This window comes from Vitis vinifera, chromosome 10 (genome assembly GCF_030704535.1).
Source record: "Vitis vinifera cultivar Pinot Noir 40024 chromosome 10, ASM3070453v1".
NCBI classification, from domain to species: Eukaryota; Viridiplantae; Streptophyta; class Magnoliopsida; order Vitales; family Vitaceae; genus Vitis; species Vitis vinifera.
In genome coordinates, this window is record NC_081814.1 from 27,453,981 (window position 1) to 27,481,791 (window position 27,811).

The 27,811-nt window shown below is 38.4% G+C and overlaps 1 long non-coding RNA gene across 1 annotated transcript; it reads right to left on the minus strand.

Annotated features, from left to right (window-relative positions):
* Positions 1-18,946: 18,946 nt before the first annotated feature.
* On the minus strand, positions 18,947-26,345 carry LOC104880604 (uncharacterized). The gene is made up of 2 exons (XR_786808.3): positions 26,312-26,345; positions 18,947-26,085 (listed from the first exon to the last, which is right to left on the minus strand). It is a non-coding gene; the product is annotated as an uncharacterized LOC104880604 (long non-coding RNA).
* Positions 26,346-27,811: the final 1,466 nt, after the last annotated feature.

Consider the following 27,811-nt stretch of genomic DNA (forward strand, 5'->3'; position numbering starts at 1 on the left):
GGTCAGCCCTTGAGGACGATACTCGAAGTACTACAAAAGTCGTAGTAACTCTTTCTCTGGATTTTCTTGGCCAAAGTTGCTACGTAATTTAGGCTTAGTATTTTGGACAATAGAGAATCACGGTTATTCACCTAAACCCAAATGAATGAGAGATGAATGTTTAAAGAACTCAACCATTTTTCTTTTCAAAAAATCCATTAAATGATTTGCATGAAGACTTGTATGAGATTTACTTGGAAAGAAAACAACCTTAAAAAGGAAAGAGAAAGAAGAGCAAAGAACCGATTGTTGTTGACTCATTTTTCCAAAAAAGAGAGAATTTAATTTTAAAAGGATATGAAACCCTTAATCTACTGGTTGGAAAAAGATCACAAAAAGAAGTAATTTGGATAGATATACCCCTGCACTTTAAACGATCCAAAAATAGGGTAATATAAAACTTTTAGCAAAAATATTTTTCCCATACTTTCCTAACTCTTTTAAAATGATTCAAGACAATCAACACTTTGAGAATAAGGTTGATTCAAATTCATTAAACACAAACTTAGTTACTTAGCTTGGCCTCTTAGCAAACCCAATGTCTTGATCTTCATAAGTCAAGTAGTCTAACAACACTTAGGTATTTTTTTGGGAATTCCCAACCTAACTACAATACTCACAAAGTGCCTAACCAATCAAAGAAGCTCACTAAAGTCAAAGGACAATCATTTATAAGCAACTTAGTCTTTGACCAAAGAAAGAAAACAAAATCACTTTTCAGCCTTTGGAATGAAAATACCTTGTCATTGGATGTTATTTTCCAAGCCATCTACAACAAACATAGAGAGCTTACACTCCAAACCTTTATGCATTTTTTTCTCCACAAAAGAACCATGCTACCCCAATAGTGTCTTTCTAACCGACAAGAGAAGCACCCAAAAAATGCAAAAAAACAACCTATAAAACCCTTGTCTTTTCATAGTGGAGAAACAAGTGATCTATGGAGTCTTCATACAAATGGCAAAAATAATACCTATTTGCTAAAGACCATCCTTGTCTCTAAACTTGATCCAAGATTAGAACTTTAACCCACACCAAAAAAAAAAAAAAAAAAAAAAAAAAACTAACTCTAGGTTGTACCTATGAAAGCCAAATTTCTCTCATTGGGAAAAAAAAAAAAAACCTTGAAGTTTTTGAGTTTCAAAATATTATAAAGGGAATTAACTATAAACTTGTCATTCTTTGTCACTGTCCAAAGAATTGTATCTTTCGCATCCTTAAACACTTTCTTCCCATGCAAACACACTAGAAATCTCTCCAGACAATCCACCTCCCAATCATTAAAAGGTTTAGAGAAACAAGGATTCTAACCCCTCTTCCTCTTTTCAACTAACTAATTCCAAACATCCTCCACCTACGCATTAAACCGAGCTTGCTTTAATTGTAAAATAGTTATGTTCCTAAAAAACTATCACAGAAAAGTGTTGTGTGATAAAAAATTAACTTGCTTTCAAATTTGAACTAAACTATACTACATTAAAATTTGAGTTAGTAGTCAATTTCTACATAAAAATAAAATTAATTCATTCACATGGTCAAGTTGATCAATTCAGATTGTAAGGAAATTTTCTTGGGTGGTAGTTATGTTCATGAAAAGCATTAGAAACAAGTTTCAAGCTAAAAATAAATTAGTTTGCTTCACCAATTGAGTTAAACTATGCAAGATTAAATTTAAGTGGTCAATTTTGATAAACTATAAATTTGATTCTTTCAAATGGTCAGGTGGAACCATTTGGATTATAAAATAGTTATGCTCTTGAAAAATCACCACAAACAAGCTTCATTTGATAAAAAATTAGTTTGCTTATGAATTATAGCTAAGGGTCTCCAACGGGCGGGCCAGGCCGGGCCGTAAATAGGAGGCCCACGACCCAGCTCGGGCCGGGCCTATGGGCCCGTTGACTGGTCAACGGGCCGGGCCGGGCCGGGCCATGATAAAATTCTAGGCCCGCGGGCTAGCGGGCTGGGGGGCGGGCTGGGCGGGCCGGGCCGGGCATCGGGCTTTTTTAAATAAGCCAAAATGGCTTTTAAATAAATGAAGGGAGAGGGGGGGATTTGAACCCCTCCCCTCAAGCTTAAATTTCAAGGCTCTAACCAACTGAGCTACATTCCTTTTGTGTTTATTAAATGAGTTAGTTATATATATATAAAAATAAAGTATATTTTTTTTAATACTTTTTATTTTTGTAGTTTTTTTTTAAAGGGGCGGGCCTAAGGGGCGGGCCTACGGGCCTAAAATTAGGCCCGCGGCCCGGCCCGCCCATAAATGGGCTAGGGCCGGGCTTTAGCCCGTCGGGCCGGGCCGGGCCTAAATTGGGCCGCGGGCCGTGGGCTTTTTGGAGACCCTTAATTATAGCTACACTATGCTACATTAAAATATGAGTTAGTGCTCAATTTTTATATACCAATAATTTTAATTCATTCAAATGGTCAGGTTCAGCAAGTTGGATAGCAAAGAAATTTTCTTAGGTAATAGTTATGTTCCTGAAAATCATTATAAACGAGTGTCAAGTTAAAAATAAAAATAAAAAATCAGTTTGCTTCATTGACTAAACTAAACGATACTAGATTCAATTTTTGTAAGTGGTCAACTTTTCAAATGATTAGGTGGAACAATTCAGAATATAAAGATATTTAATTGTAAAATAATTATATTCCTAAAAAAATCATCACAAACAAGTGTCATGTCATAAAAAGTAAGTTTGCTTCTGAACCTTAGCTAGACTATGTCACATTAAAATCTGAATAAGTGATCAATTTCTATAAAACAATAAATTAAATTCGTTCAAATGGTCCAAGGATTGCAAATAAATTTTCTTAGGTAGTAGTCATGTTCTTGAATATTATTATCAACAAGTGTCATGCTAAAAAAAAAAGGGAGAATTGTGTTTTGGGCCCAATTGGGCCCAAAAATTAACAAATGGTCCATATATCTAACAAAATTTATAGAAAGGCTATGAGATATTAACTGACTAATATGCCTTTCATTATTTTCAAGTCAGATGGTTGTAAATTAAAGTGGTTTCAAAGGTGTTAAACTTGAAATGCCATGTCATCTGATTGAAAAATCTCAAATAAAAGGCAAAAAGGGTCACCACCCTCCTACCCCTTTCTCTCCCTCCGTAAACACCATGGTCAAAGACGAAGCCAACTATGAATGTCCCCCAATCGTGCAACCGAGGATTGTGAGTAACTCAGAAAAGCCTTTGCATGTATGTGATCATCATCATTCCCAAATCGAAATGAGGGTGTGTGTTAATTAAATTTTCTGACATTTTGATTTCATCATGTTGGTTCCTTTGATGATGTGGTGGATGTTTGTTTACAAGGTTTGAGGAAAGACATCCGTTTTGATATCGTGTTGGGGTGTTCTTAAAAAATTTTGAACTTAATAACAGCGTGTTTTAGGGTGCAGGGTGGGGTATAAATGAGGCTTTGATCATATCCATCTTGTCTCATACGAATGAAGCACAAGCTAAGTAAATGAAAGAAAGTTTCAGTTAATCCGTCGAAAAAGATCTCCTAAAAAATGACATTTCAGCTGTTTGAAAATTCCTCACTTTATAATTTGGTTGTTGGGTTTATATTCTAGAGAATAAATGGGTATGGTGCAGACGGTGAGCTGTGGGGACTAGTTAGTGCACTTATGATGAATAGGAAACTAAATTGGGTTTCATTTTCCCCCTTTTCACTGAGCTATGACATTGGGAAGTGGTTAACCGGCCCATATGCACTCGTTAAGTTGTACCTAGGTCGATCTCCTGCAACTGTACAAGGCATTTACACTAAGTGTACAAGGCCAATGTACTAAATGTATAAGGGTGTACAAGGGCGTGTATCTTAAGGGTTTTCAAGTGATTTTGAAGAATTTACTCATTTACTTTTTCCAATCGTCGGGGACATTCCTCACACATATTGCTTGAATGGTGCCTCATTGCACGCATTTTATCTGATGGCTACCATGTTAATTCATTCTATTAGCTCCCTTACTAATGATGCATATGAAGCGAAACGAGGCTTAACATTTTCCTCATTTTCCCTTATCCATGAGAGTGGAACCATTGTTTTCCCACCCATATGCACTTGTTCGGTCGTCCCTATTATGGATTTCTCCAACTATACAAGGCATTTACACTAAGTGTACAAGGCCAATGTGTTAACTGTACAATGGTGTACAAGGGTAGCTAACTTGAAGGATTTCAAGTGATTTTCAAAAAATTTGTTGCTTATTTCTTTTTTTATAGGGGGACATTCCTTGTAACCCCTCATCATTTCCCTTCGTACACATTCATTGGAATGTGCTAGCACACTTATGATGAATGGGAACCTAAATTGGGTTTCATTTCCCTCCTTTTCACTGAGCCATTACATTGGCAAGTGGTTAACCCGCCCATTTACACTCATTCAGTTGTAGCTATGTCGGATTTCTCCTATTGTACAAGGCATTTACACTAAGTGTACACGACCAATGTGCTAACTGTACAAGGGTGTACAAGGTTACCTAACTTGAAGGATTTCAAACGATTTTCAAAAAATTCTTTGCTCATTTCTTTTTTCATAGGGGGACATTCCTCGTACTCCTTCCTCATTTCCCTTCGTACACATTCATTGGAATGTGCTAACACACTTATGATGAATGAGAACCTAAATTGGGTTTCATTTTCCCCAGTTTCACTGAGCCATGACATTGGCAAGTGGTTATCCCGCCCATTTACACTCATTCAGCTGTAGTTATGTCGGATTTCTCCAACTGTACAAGGCATTTACACTAAGTGTACAAGGCCAATGTGCTAACTGTACAAGGGTGTACAAGGCTACCTAACTTGAAGGATTTCAAACGATTTTCGAAAAATTCTTTGCTCATTTCTTTTTTCATAGGGGGACATTCCTCGTACCCCCTCCTCATTTCCCTTCGTACACATTCATATGAATGTGCTAGCACACTTATGATGAATGGGAACCTAAATTGGGTTTCATTTTCCTCATTTTCACTGAGCCATGACATTGGCAAGTGGTTATCCCGTCCATTTACACTCATTCAGTTGTAGCTATGTTGGATTTCTCCAACTGTACAAGGCATTTACACTAAGTGTACAAGGCCAATGTGCTAACTGTACAAGGGTGTATAAGGCTACCTAACTTGAAGGATTTCAAACGATTTTCAAAAAATTCTTTGCTCATTTCTTTTTTCATAAAGGGACATTCCTTGTACTCTTTCCTCATTTCCCTTCGTACACATTCATTAGAATGTGCTAGCACACTTATGATGAATGGGAACTTAAATTGGGTTTCATTTTCCCCCTTTTCACTGAGCCATTACATTGGCAAGTAGTTATCCCGCCCATTTACACTCATTCAGTTGTAGCTATGTCGGATTTCTCCAATTGTACAAGGCATTTACACTAAGTGTATAAGGCCAATGTGCTAACTGTACAAGGGTGTACAAGGCTACCTAACTTGAAGGATTTCAAACGATTGTCAAAAAATTCTTTGCTCATTTCTTTTTTCATAAGGGGACATTCCTTGTACTCCCTCCTCATTTCCCTTCGTACACATTCATTGGAATGTGCTAGCACAATTATGATTAATGGGAACCTAAATTGGGTTTCATTTCCCCCCTTTTCACTGAGCCATGACATTGGCAAGTGGTTATCCCACCCATTTACACTCATTCAGCTGTAGCTATGTCGGATTTCTCCAGCTGTACAAGGTATTTACACTAAGTGTACAAGGCCAATGTGTTAACTGTATAAGGGTGTACAAGGCTACCTAACTTGAAGGATTTCAAACGATTTTCGAAAAATTCTTTGCTCATTTATTTTTTCATAGGGGACATTCCTCGTACTCCTTCCTCATTTCCCTTCGTACACATTCATTGGAATGTGCTAGCACACTTGTGATGAATGGGAACCTAAATTGGGTTTCATTTTTCCCCCTTTCACTGAGCCATGACATTGGCAAGTGGTTATCCTGCCCATTTACACTCATTCAGTTGTAGCTATGTCAGATTTCTCCAACTGTACAAGGCATTTACACTAAGTGTACAAGGCCAATGTGCTAACTGTACAAGGGTGTACAAGGCTACCTAACTTGAAGGATTTCAAATGATTTTCGAAAAATTCTTTGCTTATTTCTTTTTTCATAGGGTGACATTCCTCCTACTCCCTCCTCATTTCCCTTCGTACACATTCATTGGAATGTGCTAGCACACTTATGATGAATGGGAACCTAAATTGGGTTTCATTTCCCCCATTTTCACTGAGCCATGACATTGGAAAGTGGTTATCCCACCCATTTACACTCATTCAGCTGTAGCTATGTTAGATTTCTCCAACTGTACAAGGCATTTACACTAAGTGTACAAGGCCAATGTGTTAACTGTACAAGGGTGTACAAGGCTACCTAACTTGAAGGATTTCAAACGATTTTCGAAAAATTCTTTGCTCATTTCTTTTTTCATAGGGGGACATTCCTCGTACTCCTTTCTCATTTCCCTTCGTACACATTCATTGGAATGTGCTAGCACAGTTATGATGAATGGGAACCTAAATTGGGTTTCATTTCCCCCCTTTTCACTGAGCCATGATATTGGGAAGTAGTTATCCCACCCATTTACACTCATTCAGTTGTAGCTATGTCGGATTTCTCCAATTTTACAAGGCATTTACACTAAGTGTACAAGGCCAATGTGCTAACTGTACAAGGGTGTACAAGACTACCGAACTTGAAGGATTTTAAACGATTTTTGAAAAATTCTTTACTCATTTCTTTTTTCGTAGGGGGACATTCCTCGTACTCCTTCCTCATTTCCCTTCGTACACATTCATTGGAATGTGCTAGCACACTTATGATGAATGGGAACCTAAATTGGGTTTCATTTTCCCCCTTTTCACTGAACCATGACATTGGCAAGTGGTTATCCCGCCCATTTACACTCATTCAATTGTGGCTATGTCGGATTTCTCTAACTGTACAAGGCATTTACACTAAGTGTACAAGGCCAATGTTCTAACTGTACAAGGGTGTACAAGGCTACCTAACTTGAAGGATTTCAAACGATTTTCAAAAAATTCTTTGCTCATTTCTTTTTTCATAGGGGGACATTCCTCGTACTCCTTCCTCATTTCCCTTCGTTCACATTCATTGGAATGTGCTAGCACACTTATGATGAATGGGAACCTAAATTGGGTTTCATTTTCCCCATTTTCACTGAGCTATGACATTGACAAGTGGTTATCCCGCCCATTTACACTCATTCAGTTGTAGTATGTCGGATTTCTCCAACTGTACAAGGCATTTACACTAAGTGTACAAGGCCAATGTGCTAACTGTATAAGGGTGTACAAGGCTACCTAACTTGAAGGATTTGAAATGATTTTCGAAAAATTCTTTGCTCATTTCTTTAAAGCTATATTCTTTCGAACCTCCATTCTTCCCATGTTCATCCTCCTTACCTTCGATGTCACATAATGTTGCCTACCGTGACAAACTAATTTCGAGTGACATAGTATCTTCAAAATGCCTTGATTTATGCAAGTGTTGTATGTGTGCATAAAAAAGGGCAAGAAAACATTCAAGGTGTGACAGTATGCCATATTAATTTATTATGAGTCAGTTATTGCTACTATTTCAAGGCACCTTGGAGGATGCGAGACTGACTTTACCCTATTTGTTTTGTTCGCTTTCAGATTGAATTTTTGGTTCAGAAGATCGAGAACTTTGATGAGTTGATGGTTGCTACAGCTGAGGAAAGGGAAATTGAAGACTACAAGGAACAAAACTGAATTAATATGTTCTGATCATACTTGTGTCAGGAGTTTTTAATTAAATATAAACAACAAAAAAATATCAATTGATATACATAATTCATAATGTTTTTTGAATTATTACCATTACTTAAGTCTTCACATAATGGACATGTTGATCAATTACTTGCTGTATTTATAATCTTGAAAATTTATCCGAATGGATTATATAACCATACTATAACTGGATATAATTGGAAGGACCCCTTCCATATACGGTTGCATAATTGAAGTAACCCATAGCCTTTGTGTGAGGGCAGTGATAACTTTCGAATGGTGCCTTGTATTACCCCCTTCACCAGCCTTGTGTCAGGCCCTTCAGACATGGATCCAAGGCAAATCACATTGAAAACTTAAAAAGCCATGTCATTTCAACAACCAATTACTAGTTCATAATTTAACCCCCTATAATGCAAAACCACAGTCATAAAATATTGACTCTCCAAGATGCAACCAACTATGTGAGAGAGAATGAGTGTGGCTACTTGACCGGTACTCGACCGAGCCTCGACTAGTCAAATGTAACCGGTCGACCGGTTACCCCGATGACCGGTTGCTCATACCCTCGCTAGTAATAGCCGATGAGATGGATTGGTTCAAAGCTAGAGGTTTTACTTTAACTTCATACATACTATTGGTCCATGTTTCCTCAAGTTTAAATTTTGGGGCACAATGATCAGAAAAAGTGTATAGAAGGCATAACTTAGCTTACACAATTACCAGGATTGTTCAATAAATACCTCAATACGATTTCCCCTTACCTTTCCATTCCTTTCCCCATTTCTCTTCTTTTTCGTCCTTTATGCAGTGGATTAGGCCCTCCATGAAAAGCCCTAGACTTTTTGGTCCTAATCGGACCCATGACGAGACCCCTCTCTTCTGCTCCATGATGAGAAACTAGGGTTTCCCTCTTCTTTCATCGAAGACGATCTCAAACATCTTGGACTCCACCGTGAAGCTACTTTCCTTCCTTCTTTTTCGAGTCGCCTCACTATTCTCTCCTTCTTCTCCATCGCACGCTCTCTCACTCTCTCTTTCACCCTCTCTCTCACTCTCTCCCATTTGCTAGGTTGAAAGTGCTCCACAAATTATAGTTAGGGTTCTTTTTTTTATTTTATTATAAGCACAAAGTATATTTCTACTGAATATATAAAAAAGATGCTACAAAAAGAGATACCACAGGGGCATACCAAAGTTTACAAAGGGCACCCCTTGTCGATGTTGATGTTAAAACCTGAAACTAACCCAAGTATTTTGAAGATAAGCTCAAGGTTAGATAAACCCATCAATTCCAAAAGTAGAAAATGGTAATGAACCCACAAAAACTTTCTACCAACCTTAAATCATTCAACAAGATCACATTATGGATAAGAGCAATGAAGAGTTGGGACTCCTATTAACAACCCCATCATGGTAGAATTTGTCAAAAAACTTCCAAGATAACTTTGCCTAAATAACTTTTCAAGGAGCTTTCTTCCTATCAATCTATAAAATGGTCCATCAAATCTTTTCCTCCTAGAAAGTCCACTTCAACACTTGATATGGGCAACAAATCTAACCCTTCAATCCTCAACCTCTCAATGTTCCTTCACTCATAAAGGAGATCAAAGAACCTTAAAATTTCCACATAAATTAGATACTAATTCTCTAAAATACAACCATGCTCCACATAAATAGATGTGATTAGCTTTTTTTTTTTTCCTTCTTCTATTAGCCACCATATGATTTTTTTTCTCTCCAACTTTACCAAAGAAGCCTTCAATCCAGACTTTAAGATAAGCTTTCAATAAACCAAGCTTTTGAATAACCTTCCAACCAATGACTTGGGCCACACTCCACCACTTCTTTATAGTCCTAAAATCAGGTGTTGAAAGCCATAAGTTCCTAAAGCTAGAAAGGTTAAGGTTCCCCTTATACTTTTGCTTTAGAAGTTTTCAAAGCTTTAATTACTTTTAAGTTATCATGACCATCACACTTCATGATTGTCACCAACGAAGGACACTAACAACTTTCATCACAACATGACATATAGTAAGCCTTATCCATTAACATTGAGATTAGCAAATTGTTTGAAATAGGATTCTTAACAAAAAATGAGGTTGGCCACTTCGATGCTTAGGTGTCCATGTTGGAGAGGGGAGTACAAAATATTGAAGAGTGATAAGGAAATGGAAAGTATAGTAGTAGTCTCCAGAAAGACTCCTAAAATTTAAAAATCAGAAAAACAAAAAACAAAAAATCTCAAAGAACTTAAAGACTTGGCTTTTTAAGCTATAGCTTTTCAATCAACCAAATCCCCCTTTTTGCTATGATCCTTTAAGTTTATTCACATGGATTTTCTAAATGGAAGCCAATTAAACTACAACCCATGAGCCAATGAGACAATTCATGTGCCAACCAGCCAGCCATTTCAGTAGGAAAAGCAATAAAAATGGAAAGAGATAGCCCTTTTTTTTTTCAATCTGGATACAACAAGGTTACAACAGCACAAACTATTCCACCCCCAACGAGATGGTCACTGCCTTTGTAGCATGTTGAGAGTGGCCTCTCCTTCATTCACCTTATGAGGCGGCTTCCTCCATCTTTAGATAAAGTAAGAGAATTTCCTTCAGCATCTGCCATGAGTAAGCATCCACTTCTTGTGAGAATCCAAGGAACTTGGGCAACCACCCAAGGTTTCCACCATATTCTAGCACAGGAAGGAGATCCATTCCCATTGGTTGCAGTAACCGTGTAGAAACAAAGGGCTACATGGAGTTAGACCACTAATGGTATGATTTTTGGGTAGTCATCCATGTGTCACTAACCATACATGTCAAAATAGATTCATGAAACACACTTATTATTAGTCAATGTCACAGCACAAAATTAGATGTCAACACTAATGAACCTTATTGAATCTAATTCCATTTTTATTTAAATAATAGTTTCCACTTGTTTTCTTAACCTCTAGTTACAAGATGATCATATGCATATTATCAGCATTTGAAAGAAAGGGTTGGAGGAGGTTAACCATTAACATCAATATTCTAGTTGCATTATCACTCCAATAATTCAATTACTATTTTTTTTTCTAGCAAATTCCCAGCACACCTATAAAAAGTTGACATTAATGTTTTCTCCCTATTTAACCTCAACAGCCATAACTCATGAACTCAAAGTGCATTATCATGCCACAACTAATAAATCAATCAAGAGATAAGTATATATAGTTGTGGACCTGCATTTTTCACGTGCGCCCCCACTCGATCGACGAAACTCGCTTTTTATTTGTGAAAAATTAATTTTTAGAAAATTCGAAGTCGCCACTTATTTTATTTTTATTTTAAAGGGAAAATAAAACAAGAAAGAAAAACCCTAAAATGTGACTCCATAATTTTTGGAAAAGCATGTCTTTGAAAAACCCGAGTCTTGGTCCGGGGATCAGGTTACTTATTGGGAAGGTACCTCTAGGAGGTAGCACCCCTCTAAGCCCTATAAAGGTCTCTACTGACAAAGTTAAGGGAAGTGTGACCATTAATCAGTTAATTATAGGTAGCTAAGTAGGCTAGGTGATTTCTAATATTGCATGCCTAACAAGAAAATCAACCATAAGAGAGAGTCGAAGTGCGTACCTGAACGGCTTCTCAAGCGCTATCATGAAACATAAGAGATTAGTTTGGGAACGTGACACATTATATGTATTTTATCAAAGATGATCAAACAAGCATCAAGACAATCAATTATGGCATCAAACATGGTCATGGTTCATGATAATATGCATATTCATGGAATTTTAGAGTTGAAGGGTAGAAAAAGCGTACCTGATTAGCGAGCATCCACACGTCTATAGGAACAAGGGTATCTCAACAATAAATATAAAACGAATTCATGTATGTCATCAAGGAGAATAAAAAAAATCAACATATCAAGCAAACAATATTGAAGAGAGTATCATAAATGTCAGGCCCCCACCAAAGCCCTAATTAATTTTGCATGAGTTTGTTCTATGAATTCCATTGTTTGGAATCATAAAATTTATTCATGCTTAGAAAAAAAAAATCGAGAAAATCAGTTGAAAATCAAATAAAATAGTGAAAATGCGTGCCGGAAGGAAAATAGCAGCAAAAGGGTGTTGAAATCTGAATTTTATTGCCTAGAGAAGGTCTAAAGATGAATTTTTCAAAGTTGAGAATGTTTAGTTGAACAATGGTTTTGAAATTCAATTTAAAATAGTAAATTCCCAATCAAAGAGGCAAGTAGGGGAGAAGATGCTTGTAGCAAGGTTGCTATGATGGAGTGGAGCTTGTGAATGAGATTTGAGACTGTCTTGCTGGTGCATTCTGTTGAACTGAATAAAATTATGTTGACCCTCAAATCTGAATTTTGCAACTTGGATTCATAATCGGCAGCAACATTAGAGTTACTGACAATGGCAAGCTCTGATTCTTCTTTACTCCATATACATCAATGACCTTGTTCTGGTTGCATCTTCATTCTGATATCTACAGGCTGTATGTTGTGGCTTACATTTTGTTTTAGCTCCGGCTAGAGACTAGTACGGTGTGCTCCATAGTGTAACCCAACACCTTTGTCTAGTTAAGATCCATGATAACAAACGTTAACTGCCAATCTGAACTTCTGGATTGTTAATTGGATGCATAAGAAGTATATCAAGGTCTTTAGATACCACTTTTAAGCTCATAAGTTGATGAAAGCGAGTTTCCTTAGACTGGGCAGACTTTGCAGAAATTGTTTTAGATGTTCATTGAATTGTCCCTAGTTTGGTGAGCAAAAAAGCTATGACTGTCTAAACTAGAAGAAACTATTTTCTGATTTGAGGAGTGAGTTCCTTTCTAGCAAATCCAGACATCTTCTTAGAAATAAACATGATGTGCCCATTTTTAAGCCACATTTTGCTACTCATCATCATCATCTTCTTCAGACAATGGCTCATTTGAATCTGGTTGCCCATGATCTATGTTTAAGAAACTTACAAGATTGTTTATTGCCAGATTACTAAGAGATTGAACTTGGGAAACTCTATCACCCATAAGATGCACTGTTGAGATTATTGAGTTTTCCTTACCTTGGGGTTTTTCCTTATTTCTTTGGTCTGAATACAAAAAAAAAAAAAAAAAAAAAAAAATCATAACTTGTAGTTTTCTCCTTGAGTTCAATGATCTAAGGAAGAGAATCCCCTGAATGCTTCCTGGACTCTATTGCTGAAGGGCTTCTAGTTCTTACTTTTTCCGGGGATTCAATTGCATTGAAATGAAAAGAAAGAATCAGTGCCTCCTTTCTTTAATTCATTTTCCCCTTTGTCAGGGTTGCCATCCACCCTGTGTGAATCTAGAGAAGAATTCCATCTTGGCTTGGCAGGTGACTCCTTGCTAGGTTTATTCTCTTATCATTATCATCTGCTGCTTCTGAATTTGACTTCTGAACCCACACTTACTTCTCATGAGTTTCTAGACATGCTGAATAATCTTCATAACCTCATCTCATCTATCTACTTTCTTCGAGGGAGTAATGGAGAAGCACCGAGGTGGTCATACATGTGAAGAAGAGAACCAACAACAAGTTAATCTTAAACTTGACCAGAAGAGGGATAGCCATAGGGTTGTCCACATGTAGGTTCAGAAGGATGGCTAACTTGTGGAGGAATTGGTTGTTCTGCATGTGGCATCCGCTGAGTAAGATGTATTGTCGCTGCTGGTTGAGCGAGGGACTGCCATTATAGCACAATTTGTGGCTCTAATCATCCCTCTCAACCTAAACTTTGCTAGTCCCTAGCAAATAGAGAGAATAAAAAGTATGGAACAAGCACAATGGAGTTCATGCAAGTATAGTGACTCAATCAATACCTTTTACACATAATTCTTTAAGCCATCATATTTTCTTGGAATTGAGAAGGGAACATAAGATATAAAATTTCATAGTTTCCTCACCTTATCTTCTTATACATAAGCATGCATCAATGTTTAGCATCCCCCTCAAACTTCCCTTGATTTGGTTTTTCCACCTAAATCTCATTTGATTAAATTTGGTGTCCCTTCATAGTATTCTTCTTAATACTTTTTCATTAAACTCAAAATTTCATATTTCTTTATCTTAAAAAATGAAGATTTTTTTTTCTTAGTTTATGAAATCACCACTGAAAACTCTCAAGTTTTCAACCAAGGTACTAGGTATTGAGGACCTTTACAAGCCACTTACTCCTTAGACATCATCCTAGCTTAAGGTAGAACAAGGTCGAATTTCCCAAATATTAATTTCTACTTTTTTTTTTTTTTTTTTTGAAACTGAGTTTAGCTTGTGTAATGAGCAAGATATTGATAACTCCTAACTAGTTGGTTTTGGCCACCAAGGCTTGAAGACACAAGTTCATTACCTCATCGGATAGTTTCTCAAGTTCCATTAGTCTTACTTTAAATATATATATATATCTTTTGTCACTTAAGAACAATCCTTTAAAGTTAAGGAAATTGTCTAAATCAGAATATCAAAATGGTACACATGCTCTCTGTGTGTCATGACTTTTAAGCAGAAATCACCCTCAAAAGAAAAATTAAGGTGTCATAAGCTTTCAACCTAACTATTTTTGCAATCAAAGGTATAAAAAGAAAAGGTAAATAAACTAATACTCTTATCTATTCATGGTTCTTTTCAAATTCCAAAGAAAAATGTTAAACTTACAAAGATTGCATATAAAAGAATTTATGAATCACTATAGTAAGACATGAATTACATTAACTTCCCAAAGTTAAGGGATTTTGAGAAAAAAAAAATCAAACAAATTTAAGGCATATGTCTTCCCCCCTCAACCTAATTTACACATTGTCCCCAATGTGCTCAACTAGATTAAAATTTAACAAGGTAAAGTGGTAGGATATTACCTTGAAGGGATCATCTTCTTTGACTAGTGTATCAAGTTGTCAACTATGCTTGAAATACAAAGCATTAGAGTCTAGAATAAAGTGAAAAACAAAGCAACATGAGTCATAAATTATGGTGTTGTGGCTTGTTGACAAGACATGTGACACATGCCACCGCCCATGACATGATGCATGCCATAACTTGTGTAAAGACATGTGACTCATGCCACTACCCTTGCCAAGACACATGTCACGCCCCTACCATGGTGTCATGACTCGAGCCAAGGCACGTGACAGGTGTCATCGCCTATGCCATGGTACCATAGCCCATGCCAAGACACATGAACGACTCATGTCATGGTGTCACAGCTCGTGCCAAGGCATATGATGTGTGCCACTACCCGTGCCATAACGTGTGCCACAACCCCTTGCATGGTGCTACAGCCTGAGCAAAGAAACATAATGCGTGCCATCGCCCGTGCCATGACGAGTGTCATCGCCCGTGCCATGACGCGTGTCACCACCCGTGCCATGATGCATGTCACCACCCGTGACATGACGCGTGCCACTACCCGTGACATGACGCATGTCATGGCCCTGCCATGGTGCCACAACCCGTGCCAACACACGTGACGCATGCCACGGCCCGTGCCATGACACGTGCCACAACCCTTAGCATGGTGTCATAACACATGATGTGTGCAAAGACAGGTGATGTGTGTCGAGACACGTGACAGGTGCCACTGCCCATACCATGATGCGTGCCAAGGCCCCAACCATGGTTCCACAACTCGTGCTAGGACATGTGATGTGTGTCATCGCCCATGCGATGACGCGTGCCACAACCCTTGGCATGATGCCCCGACCCATGTTAAGACACGTGACACACGCCACTGCTCGTGCCATGATGTGTGTCATAACTCTTGCCAAGGTGCCACGACCCAAGCCAAAACACATGATGCATGTCACCGTCGTGATATAACGAGTGTTACGATTCTTAGCATAGTGCCACGGTTCATACCAAGACACGAGACTCGTGTCACTGGCCATGCCATGACGCGTGTCAAGACCCCAACCATGGTGCGGCAACCTAAGCCAAGACACATGACACATGACACATGCCATGATGTGTTCCAAAGCCCCTACCATGGTGCCACAACCCGTGCTAGGACATGTAACGCATGCCACCGCTCGTGCCATGATGTTTGCCAAGGCCCCTGGCATGGTGCCATAGCTCGAGCCAAGACATGTGATGATTTCCACTACCCGTGCCATGAGCCTTGGCATGGTGTCCCTGCTCGTGCCAAGACACGTCATGAGCCATTGCTCATGCCATGAAGTGCGCCACGACCCCTACCAACGTGCCATGACCCAAGCCAAGACATATGACGCATTCCACCACTTGTGCCATGACGCATGTCATCGCCCGTGTCATGACATGTGCCATCACCCATGCCAAGACGTGTGACACATGCCATCGCCCCTTGCCACAACCCTTAGCTTGGTGCCATAGTCTATGCCAAGACATGTGATGTGTGTCATCGTTTGTGCCATGATGTGTGCCATGAGCCCCATGCCATGGTGGCATGGCCTGAGCCAAGATACATGACGCGTGACACCACTCATGCCACAACACTTGTAATGACCTATGGCATGGTGCTAGAGGATATTCTAGAACACATGACCCATGCCACGATGTGTGCCATAACCCCTTGTGGACCCGCATTTTTCGCACGCGTTCCCACTCATCGATGAGACTCACTTTTATTAGTGAAAAATTGGTTTTGGAAAAGTTAGAGTCACCACTTATTTTATTTTATTTTAAAAGGAAAAATAAAACAAGAAAGAAAACTCTAAAAAAATAACTCCATAGTTTTTGGAAAAGCGTGTCTTTGAAAAACCCAAGTCTAGGTCTAGGAATCAGGTTACCTATTGGGAAGGTACCTCTAGAAGGTAGCACCCCTCTAAGCCCTACAAAGGTCTCTACTGACTAAGTTGAGGGAAATGAGGTAATTAATTGGTTGGTTATAGATACCCAGGTAGGCTAAGGTGATTTTAGAATTAACATTTCAAGCTAAAAGTCCAATCATGATCATAAAAGAAAGTCAAAGTGTGTACTTGAACTACTTCTCAAGTGCTATCATAAAACATCAAAGTTAGTATAGAAATACAACACACAACATTTGTTTTATTCAAGCATACATCTAAGCATCCAAGAATCACATCAAGCATGGATATAGTCATCAATAGCATACGTGTCCATGGAACTCTTGAAAGTAAGTGTGGGGAGGCGTACTTGGATAGCAAGCTAATACGCCTCTAGGGGAAACAAGGTTAGCCCAATAACAAATTCAAAATAATCTCATGTTCCACAAAGAGGAAGCACAATCAATTAAATATCGAACAAAAAAAAATATTAAACAAAATATCATGGATGTTGGGCCCCCACCAAGGCCCTAATTGCTTTTGCATGAATTGGTTCAATGAATTCCATTATTTGGAATCATAAAGCTTGTTCATGCTTATTAAAAAAAATCAAGAAAATTAGTTAAAAATAATGAAAACACGTTCCGTAAGGAAAATGGCAGCAAATAGTACGTTAAAATTTGGATTTTATGCCTAGAAACTCCTAAGGAATTTTAAAGAAAACTAGAGTTATTTTGACGAAAAATGGTTTTGAAATCCAGATTAAAAAAAAAGTGAAAATTCACAAGAAAGAAAAGAAGTAATAAGGGAAGGATGATGTGCACCAAGGTGGCAACTGTATGGGGGGAGCCTAGAGATGTGATTGAGACTGCAATGCTGGTGTTGATGGTGCTGCTTGATGATGTTTTCCCATGGTCAAGAGCAACCTTCAGAACTGACTCATTTGTTGCACTCGTAGATTCAGCAGGATGTCTGGGATCAGCAACCATGGGGGAAAGTCCTCTGACTACAAGCAATTGCCTTGCTTTGAGGATTAAAAGAGAGACACTTCAGTAAAAAAGACTTCGAAGGTAGAAAAGTATGATGCTTTAGATGTAACAGCTTAAAATCACAAGCTTTGACAACCGAGTTTTTATCAAGGAGATTTGGAGACTTCAGATTTCTATGTACAGTAGTAGGATGGTTTGTGTGATAGTAATTCATCCCCTTGGCTACATCAAGAGCCATTCACAATCTCCATCTATTAAAATAGCAGGCCTAAAGTTCCCATCCTTTTGACTTGGAGAAGCAAAAACATCAACTGAATGATTATATGCAGTGATACCAACAGATTGCCTATGCCAAAGAACTGAGTATAAAGGAAATCACAACTTCCCACCATTAATCTCATACTGATCCTGAGCTTCATGAAGCAAGGCAGGCCAAGAATCAAACTCAATATTTTCTATGAGTATGTTAAGAGAATAATAGGTTCCAGTTGATCGGAAATAGCGAATTTTGAGCCATTTTCTTATAATATCCAGACTCTGCCAAGCAAGAATTGCAACCCTGAAAGAGCCTTAGCAAAAGGGGTGCTTGAAGGGATAGCTAGTAGCATTTCTATAACATCCAAGATTTTCTAGAGATCAGGATGTTCTTCCCATTTAGTGTATGCCTGCAATTTGATTTCGGAACATATTTCCAACTCCAAACTTTGATTCTTGGTCAGTTAATAACAGTCTTACTTGATACAACGTAGTTAGGGTGGTTAAAGCCTGCAGGGACAACCTAGTAGGTTGCCTGTACTCCTGAATTTTAAGTTTGGATTCCAGTCTGGCCCTCTCGACTTGGCGTTTTTCTGACCATCAGCAGTACTTGAGGTAGGTGAACAGTTATGCAGTGATCCTGACAAGGTTGAGCCAAGAAGCTGATCTTCTGCAGATAACGTAAGAGGTTTTGGTGAATCAATCTTTCCATGGCTCAACGTTTCAATGGAATAATCATTTCCACATTCTGTTTGTAGAACCCCATTCACAAAATTGTCACTACTTTCCTTTTCAAGAGCCAGGTCAGGAGCATTTGACATGAGTTGCAGAACATCAAAAAGGAAATTCGGATTGCCACCATATGACTCATCCACAGGATGGCTTTGTGCTTGTACAGACACTCTGAAGAAGTCATCATTCTCGAGATGGCTTGCATCAGATAATTTGCCACCCAGATCAGTCTCATTGTCAACAGCATTTGAAAATTCAGTACCAGGTTTAATATGGTCACAGGACGTTCCATCCAATTCTGGTTCCACCATTGAAACTTCCTTCAAACTTTTTCCACAATTCATAGCCAGAAGCATAACATTCAAATCTTTACGAGACGAAGTACAAGATGCCTCTACAAATTCAGACCATACAGTGCACCAGACAGATAGCCATCAGAAGACCAGTTGCATGTTGTTCCCAATAAACCCACCATTTAAAGACTCATTTAAAAAAAAACCATAAGCTTTCTGCTACAAACCTGACCTAATTCCACTACCCCTTTTGACTGCCAATAGCTTCAGAGAATTCCCCAGGTCTAAGGAGTGCTTGCAGCAGCAACTAGATGAGCAAGTACTTGAGAGCATGCAGTTTATTTGCTGTTGCGTTGAGCCTAAAGTTTCTTTTCTGAAGACGGTTTCTTTCCTCTCTACAAAGCCTACTTTCCATAGCTTGCAATTTAGTGAATGCCTTCTCATCCTCATTGCTCAATGTCTGAAAGAGTAAAAATGAAGGAATATTGCGTAATGTGCTAAGAAATCACATGAAGTAAGAACCAAGATCAATTGGTTCACGTATGCTTGTCAATGCTCGTGGCCCCTCTCCTGAAACATGTATGGATTGCCATGCTGGTAGTGATGAAGTTCGCAATGGTCCTTGTGGAGGTCTTGCTATTTCGGATGTTGGTTTAGACTCTTCTATGGTTTCTGTTATTTTAGATCAAGCCCATTATATTCTGTTCGCACAGGAAAAAATCATCATTGAATGTATCACTTGATCTTTCATCACGATCTGCCTCCTCAAATTCTAGGATCGAAGCACCTGCAGAATTATTCTAAGCTATGTCTATGCTAGAAGATGGACAAGACTGCCTCTTAACTTCACTTCAAATAGCTGGAATTTCTGAACCCTTACGATTTGGATGGCAAGGTGGCTTTGAAGGGAGTCAATTTCTAATCAGACTGCACAGTCTTCGAATCGCAGTTTTTGTTTTAAGAAGTGAAACAGATTCACCAAGAGATGCAAGGCTTTGATCCAACTTTAGTGCATAATTACTAGAACCAGCCATTGTCGAACTACTCACTATACATTCTGATTCAAATAAAATCCTTTCTATCAAATGAGTTTCATTTCATCAACTGCCTTAATCCTTTTTAATTTTGAACATGAGAGAAGGAGAGCATTATAACTTCTGTTTCGATTTTCCCATTTCCAATAACATTTGCCTCAGCTTTTGGAGAAAAGCTTCATCATCTGGCCTGGCCATTTGCAATGCTTCCGGGAAATTCTTACAGCCTACATCATCTTGATCACTTGGTTTGCAGTGAAAACCGCTTGTTTCTATAAGATGAGCAAATATTGGTTCCGCATTTGGTGTATGGGTGGATGCCAGAAACCCCACTCTTTCATCACAAACTGAGTCTTCATCATAGGGTGAGTGCTATTGAAGCATTAGAAATCCTCCAATTAAAATATTTGAGCGTTCCAGAACGTCTTGGCAGAGTACCTCCAGCACTATGGGAAACAAATGTGAAATGCTTGGCTGGATTCAGGGCAATGTAGTCCTCCAGTAGTGCAGCGATTTTGATGTGTTCCTGGCTGATTTCAAAAGCATTCTGTTGTTCTTTGAGGTCAGCAACCTGACCAATAAAAACTTCAGCACTTGTATCAAGTACCAAGACATCTTGGGTCAGTAGATCATCTTGACTATTTCATTACTGTTTTCTTCGGGCTGCCCTTCACCTCTTTGCTTCCAGTATTATAGCCCCCTTCTGCCGGTTGGCTATCATTAGACATGGGAGCATCCGATTGTTGATTATGCTGAAGTCCTGAACTCTGGGTTTGCCTTTCAGCATGAGTGTTTGCTGGAGCAATACTGCGTAATTGAGATATGAAATGCTTCTCTACTGCTTATGCGATAATGATAGGCTAACTACTCCCTTGTGGTTACCCATCATCAAAATCAAAATTCGAAACTGGCCTTCTCAATTTGCAGCCTGTATTGGAACATTCATTTCATGGGGTGGATTGTAATGAAAACTAATCTCAATCCCAGCTATGGCAGCGTCCTCACTCGATATCGTTTTCTCCATATTCTAGAACGGAGCAACAAACCCTCAAAGGCTCCTTGGGATCAGACTTAGGAGACTGTCTTTCAAGAACATGAATGCTAGCAATTTTGATAAGTTGTGACATTGCATCTGAGCCTTTTGGAAAGTGAGTTTTGAAAGGACTTCAAAGTAGAATTCTGAACTGCAATGTAATGAGCATGACAGCCTTGGAAGTCTTATTAGAAGAAGCTCAAATTTCCTCCATTGGAAGCCTCAAATTCAACAACTTCTTGATTCTTCAGAAGGGGTACCCTCATCACTAGAGTTTTCCAACTGGATGAAAGCATTAGCCTCGAATACAACAACTTTCGGATTAGTTGACTCAAATTCGAGAAAATCGTAATCCTCAACTTCCCATAAGAGGATCGACCTTTACTCGTCCATCTGTCTTACTTTCAGAAGTGATAAATTGTCTAGTAGGGCCATTATTGAGGTGAACTGACTCAGGAATATTTTCACTAACATATGCAGGAATTTCGAATGGAATCAAATGAGTCTTTACAAGATAACCCCAAACTTCATCCCTTTTAAACCTTTCATTCATCACTATGAAATTGAATTCTTCAGTGAACTACACAATAGACTTCTGAGACTGTTGAGCAGAGGCTGTCAATGGCAACAATGGTGCTTGAAATGCTGGAGTAGACATTGTGCTCAAAGTATTAGGAGAAGTTGATGTTAGAGCAACCTTATCCATCTGACCAGGGTATACTTTTGGTGAGGAAGAAAGCATGGATGACATGGGTTGTGCTAATTGATCAGGAGTTAATAAAGTTGGAGGTAGAGTCAGAAGGAGGCCAGAGGTGGAACCCCCAATTGTGGATGCAGAATGATGCAGGGGATGGATAGGAGGCACCGATACCAGATCAAAAACTATTTTACCAGTAATTGGAGCTTCGATGGTGTTAACGTCTTGATAAGATGAAGGAAATGAAGGCATGTTTATTATATTCGAATTTACAGGTACAGAGTATGATGGTAGAGTTGCCTTTGCAAACAAGGACATTGTATCAGAAGAAGTAGAAAATTGTTCCTGAGTAAGAGAATATGAAAAATTTTGAAAGTGCAGAATTCAACGGGGTAAGTGAAGACATAGAATTAGATGGTACAAGTGAAGGTGTAGGATCACATGCTATAAGCCAAGGTGCAGGAGCAATGCGTTCCAATGCATTTGTCAAGCTCACAAATAGGGATGCCTGAATTTCAGGAGCCTGCAACTCATTCGGCAATGCTGAGGGAAATGACGTTGTGGATGTTGCCTGAGGGGAAGGTTGTTGTGGAGCATGAGAGGTACTGATTGATGTTTTATTATATCCTTGCCAATACATTGACATGGCATGAGATGGCACACCAACAATTTGAGTGGTTTGCGGTTGGCCCAATTGAGATTGCTTTCAGACTCTCGCTGCAAAAAAAGAAGATCGAAGATGACGACGACAATGTGAATCGATCTATGGTTCTGGCAGCGAATGGGGATTGGACATGCAGATTCTGGAGACAGTGACTTGAGGCTTCTTGCGAATTTAGCAAGCTTAACCAGACCATTCTTGAAGGCAACTTCTCATGTCAGTTTCCACCCCTCGAAGTCAAGCTACGAAGCTTCGTCTGGTCTATGAAATTTGCCCCACATAAACAGGTAATACCACAAATTCAGCAATGTCATTGAGCCTACTGACAGTTTCTATCATGGAGATACAAGTTCTAAGCAATCACTCATTTTATAAGCGATCAAAGCATAAGCAGGAATATTGTCTTGCATAGTTTCCTTTCTTCAAACAAGCCATGCATTCCAGAATATACAACTCTTCTCTTTCTGAAGTACAGAACATGCCTAAGATCTACGTCTGGGGACAAAATATTTTCATAATCTACATAGGACTGTGCTCCATTGCTTACAGAAACATCATTGAATCTCACCCTCCCAGAAGAGCACATAAGCAGTAGCGGATTTGATGTTCTCTTCATTTAGCTGTTATATGACCATCATCAAAATTGTGCCACTTGTCTTCATCTAGAAGTTTTCCATGTGCAGTGCAGTACTTCATCTTTCGTGACCAAATCAATTCGATAATAAGTCTCGAATCTAGGCTGGTCATTTCACACAAAGGACCAGTTTAAAAATTGTAATAGAGATTGTTAGCATTCTGTTCATTGGGCAAGGGGTCATACTCTGTGCCATGATGATTCAGAAGACTGCTATTGGAAAATAACCTTCATAAATTTCTGGATTATATTGAGGCTACTTAATGAATTATTTGCTCACAGGTTTGTAGTGCTCAGGCGCACGATAGAACTAGTCAGACGGGGCATGAAACTAAATTCCATCTCTCTTATTCTTGTGAGAATTTATGAAGTTTTCTGAATCAATGCTGTCCCACCAGGCTTCAAGAACTCGAGATTCATTTGAACTTTGCTCAATATAACTTGAGGATTTGTTGGCGAGAAATACATCATAGAGCCATGATACCAAAACTCACAAGACACCATTTTGTTCAAAACAAAGTATTGAATTTGCCAGTCATGGGAAGTTCTTTAATTTCCATCCTGAAGTCTCTCAACTCCAGGCACCTTTTCGGACTTGATTTTAGAAACTTGTGAGACTTTAACTTTCTATTCCTTTTCAGCTATGAAACTTTGTGCCTCAAAATGTTAGCAGGTAGGGCTACCAAGGGGAAATTGATCAGAACTGGAAGGCTTCTCAATCCTGAAACCCAACCATTACCAGATAATTCAAACTCTACTACAAGTTGATCATCCCCTTTTTCGATTGGAAGTCATCCTCAAATACCCTTCCTTTTCATGAGTAGTTTGTGCGCCAAAATTATCGATGACAGTGTTCAGAGAGTAAGGCTCGTCATGGGAATTCTTTCTCTCGTAAGGCTTAATTATTCTCTAGTTGCAGCTTCGTCCAGAGCATCAGTAACCCTTTACTTGACATAACCCTCCAAAATCCCTTCATTATTCTAAATTAGTTCAAGATGCCCCCCCATCTGCAGAACATCACGATGGTATTCAGCTTCCTGTTCCTTCTCTCAGCAATCTCAATTTCCTTCGAAGTCTGGTATGTGCCTTTCAGCTATTGCCTGAACTCCAGTATACTGAGCAGGCTTCAAAACTGCTCTCTGGCCAACAACATTCAAAGTCATTCATATCTCAATTATCTGATTCATAGTCCACTTGAAGAGAACAGTAAGTGACCAAATGATGCCAGCTTGTCATTAAATTCATCGTCAGCCTCATTTTTTAATAATCTAGTCAGTCTTGTTTCCCTTTGAGAACCTCAATAGCCGACATTCAGTTATCATTGCATCCAAGTCATCACAACCTAGTTGGGAAGCTACACGGAATTCCCTGTCATGGGAATTAAAATATTCAGGACAGACATCAAGCATGAGTTCGACATAGTCATCCAAAGGCAGACCAAGCTTTTTCTCCTCTTCCTTCTCAAGCATATCTCAATGTTGGCATTCCAATTGTATTCCATATCAGAATCAACAGCCGATGACCTTCTTCTGAGCTCTGATTTCAGCACTTTCACCCCAATCACATCTTCACACTGACATTCGAGTATCACAACCTTTACAGCAGCAGGTTGTCTGCAATGGTCATTGTCGAATATCTTTAAGCAATTAAAATTAAAACCAGATTTTAAACCTGAACCATGAACCAGTAGGTACTCTACCATAAAACTTAATCACATAACCGAATCCAACAAACTTCAATTAAGACATCAAAAACGAATTAAAAAGGCATAAACAGAGGAAGAGTCGAGCAGGGGAATCCCATCCAAATTCAAGTTCTATGACGAGAGCTGCCAACTGCAGCTTGGGGGAAAGACCTATGCAGGAACCTTAATACAATTATCAAAAGCTCCTTATGCCAATGCCTCTCCCATGTTAAGTTCTCCCGAATCAGCGAATTCTCTTCAATAGGTTGACTTCATTCTATTGTATCTTCAACAGAGCCAAAAGTCATTTTGCTTTCAGAAACAACTTGGATACTCCATCCTCCAGAATCCTTAATATTCGGAAATCACACAAGTTCAAAGGTGACCAATCTTTTTTGTTTTTCTCATCATTCTAGTTTTCCTGATATTTCCAAACCAAAGATGCCCATGAGGATTTGCACCGACATCAGTAGCTTTTGTATAGATTCCTCCACCTACTCTGCCAAAGAGAGCCATGGAAGAACCATCAAGGCCATAACTAGTTATAGCCCCAAAAAGGCCTTCCCAATCATCACCATAGTATATCTTGAAGAGGTTGTTGGCAATATAGAGGACCAAAAGACCATTTGCAGCAAGAAGGAAACCCATGACTGCACCAGATCTAAATGCAGTGATAAAAGCCTTCCTAACACCCTTCCTTGCCTCTAGAGTGGTTCTGACATTTGCATAAGTGGCAATTTTCATCCCAAGGAAACCAGAAAGCAGAGAAGGAAAACCAGCAAGCAAGAAGGATATTGTGCTGAAGATAGCATTGGCAAGTTCTGGCTTGCACATCTCTCATTCGTTGTATGAGCAAGGTTGGCTCTTTGTGCTGAAACCCTCCACAGAGCCAAGGAAAACGAAAATCAAGATTGCAAAAGCAACCATGAAGATTCCAACATACAGATATTCGATAAAGAGGAAAAAGGTTGCTCCTTCAGAGATAGCATTTTGTATCTCAGCGCATTTGTGAACGACGCTGTGACCATTGGTGCCTTCTTCTTCCTCAATCAGATACTCAGCGGTGCCATTCTTGCTAGAGTTAGAGAACGAGTGCCGCTTTGGAGAAAGCTTGACGCGAGAGACCAGAATCCACTGAACCACAAAAAAGATTATCCCAATGATGGCGCAGGCCGGAACCAAGATCTCAGTGCCAGAATCTGACATAATCGCCATAGACGGACGGACAGTCCGACAAACTCCGGCGCCGGAAAACCAATATTACAAGAACACGAGAGAGAATAAAGGAGTTGTCTTTGGCTCCGGTTCTCTCACTCTACTCCACCACGATGCTTCAATTTCAGAATCAATTTCTAGTTGTTGTAAGGACGTTTCTGAATCGATTTCTGTTGGATGAAACACAAGAGTCCTCCTCAAGGATGTTCATTGTCCTTGTTAAATTGTTGCCTGACGAAGAAAGGGTACCGAAAAAAAGAAAGAAAAAAAAAAAGAACTCCAGAAAACAGAGTTAGGAAAAGAGTGCATAACCAAGCACATATTTAAACACATTCAGCAGGAGAAACGATCAGCTCTAAATGTCCACAACAATCAATCAAGATAACACCGGGATTTGCAAAAAAAAAAAAAAAAAAAAAATCTGGAGTTAAGAAATGTGAATTTCATGTAGCCGTACCTGGGAGAACCTGCCTTTGAGAAGTATTCCCTCGGCTTCAAGTGAGATCGATTCTCTTTCCTGACAATTATAAAGTATAAGTATAATACAAATGCAATATAGTTATAATAAAAAAATATTAATATTACGATACATTACAATATACCAAAATGACAAAATATGGAATTCTCAATTGACAAAATATGGAATTCGTTTTTTACTGAACTAACGTTTCTAGGTTATCATGTTGTATTCCTATCATAAAGCATCATTACAAGCCAAAATTATAAAAAGACAACAAAAATATATTATTGTAATTTCAATACATGAAGTTGTTGATGGTAATCCAAATGTATAAAAAAAAATCTATAAAATTAATTTTTTATATAAAAATATAAATGTACAATAAAAATACACTACAATTACAATATAAATACAATAACATTACAATACATTATGCTAACGTAAAATTTTCAAATTTTCAAATTTTGTATGAAATTGGGCAATTGTGGGTTTTTTTTATATAAAAATATAAATGTACAATAAAAATACACTACAATTACAATATAAATACAATAACATTACGATAAGATAAAATTTTTAAAATTTCAAATTTCTTATGAAACTAGGCAGTTGTGGGTTTTTTTGGCATATATATGTCTAATATACAACAAATATTGTTCTTTATTATACAAAATATGTCTCAATTGATTATAATTTTGAGTTTTCAATGAAAATTCAAACATGTTCATAAATACTCAAATAAAGTGGTTTCAAACAACCAAGAAACAACTGAGAAAATTTTTTCTTTTGCCATGTCAAACAAGTCTCAACAACAAAACTAAAGTGCAAACATTTTCAATGGAAATCAATAATAATCATATCAAACAACCCGGAAAATAAATTAAAAATAAAAACACATCTTCAATATGACCAAAATAATATAAAAAAATTCAAAATAATAAATTTAAATAACATTTTATACAAAAAATGTAATTTCTTTCTCAAAACCTCCTTCAATATTTCATATCTAATATCTTGCATCTACATTGTTAAAATTATTAACTTTTCCTTCATTCAATCCGATTTTTAAGGGTTTTCTTGTTGGATGGTACTTCAAGCCAAACGTCAGACACACCAACGTTCTAGAGGCATGGCCTTGACTTTAAGCCCAGATGCTGGAGAGGCTAGCCGCAGGTGCTTATTAAAGTTTCATTAGGAACCCGTATTTTCAAATATGATTTGGGGATGGAGCATTCCCACCCAAGAGACCAAAATCTGTGCTAGGCTTAGGTCATAAGAGTACACGATTACTATGAATTCTTCCCCAGATGGTGGCCTATTCTTGTGCCTAATGATCAATTAGGGCTCAAACTCTTACGTCTCATGTTAACAGAAGTCAATTTCTCTATTGTCTCACCTCATCATCACCCAAGGAAAATTAGCTTTAAACCCTTATGCCTCACATTAATGGAGGCTGACGCTTGTGTTGTTCCAATTAGTACATGAAGCCTGTAAAAT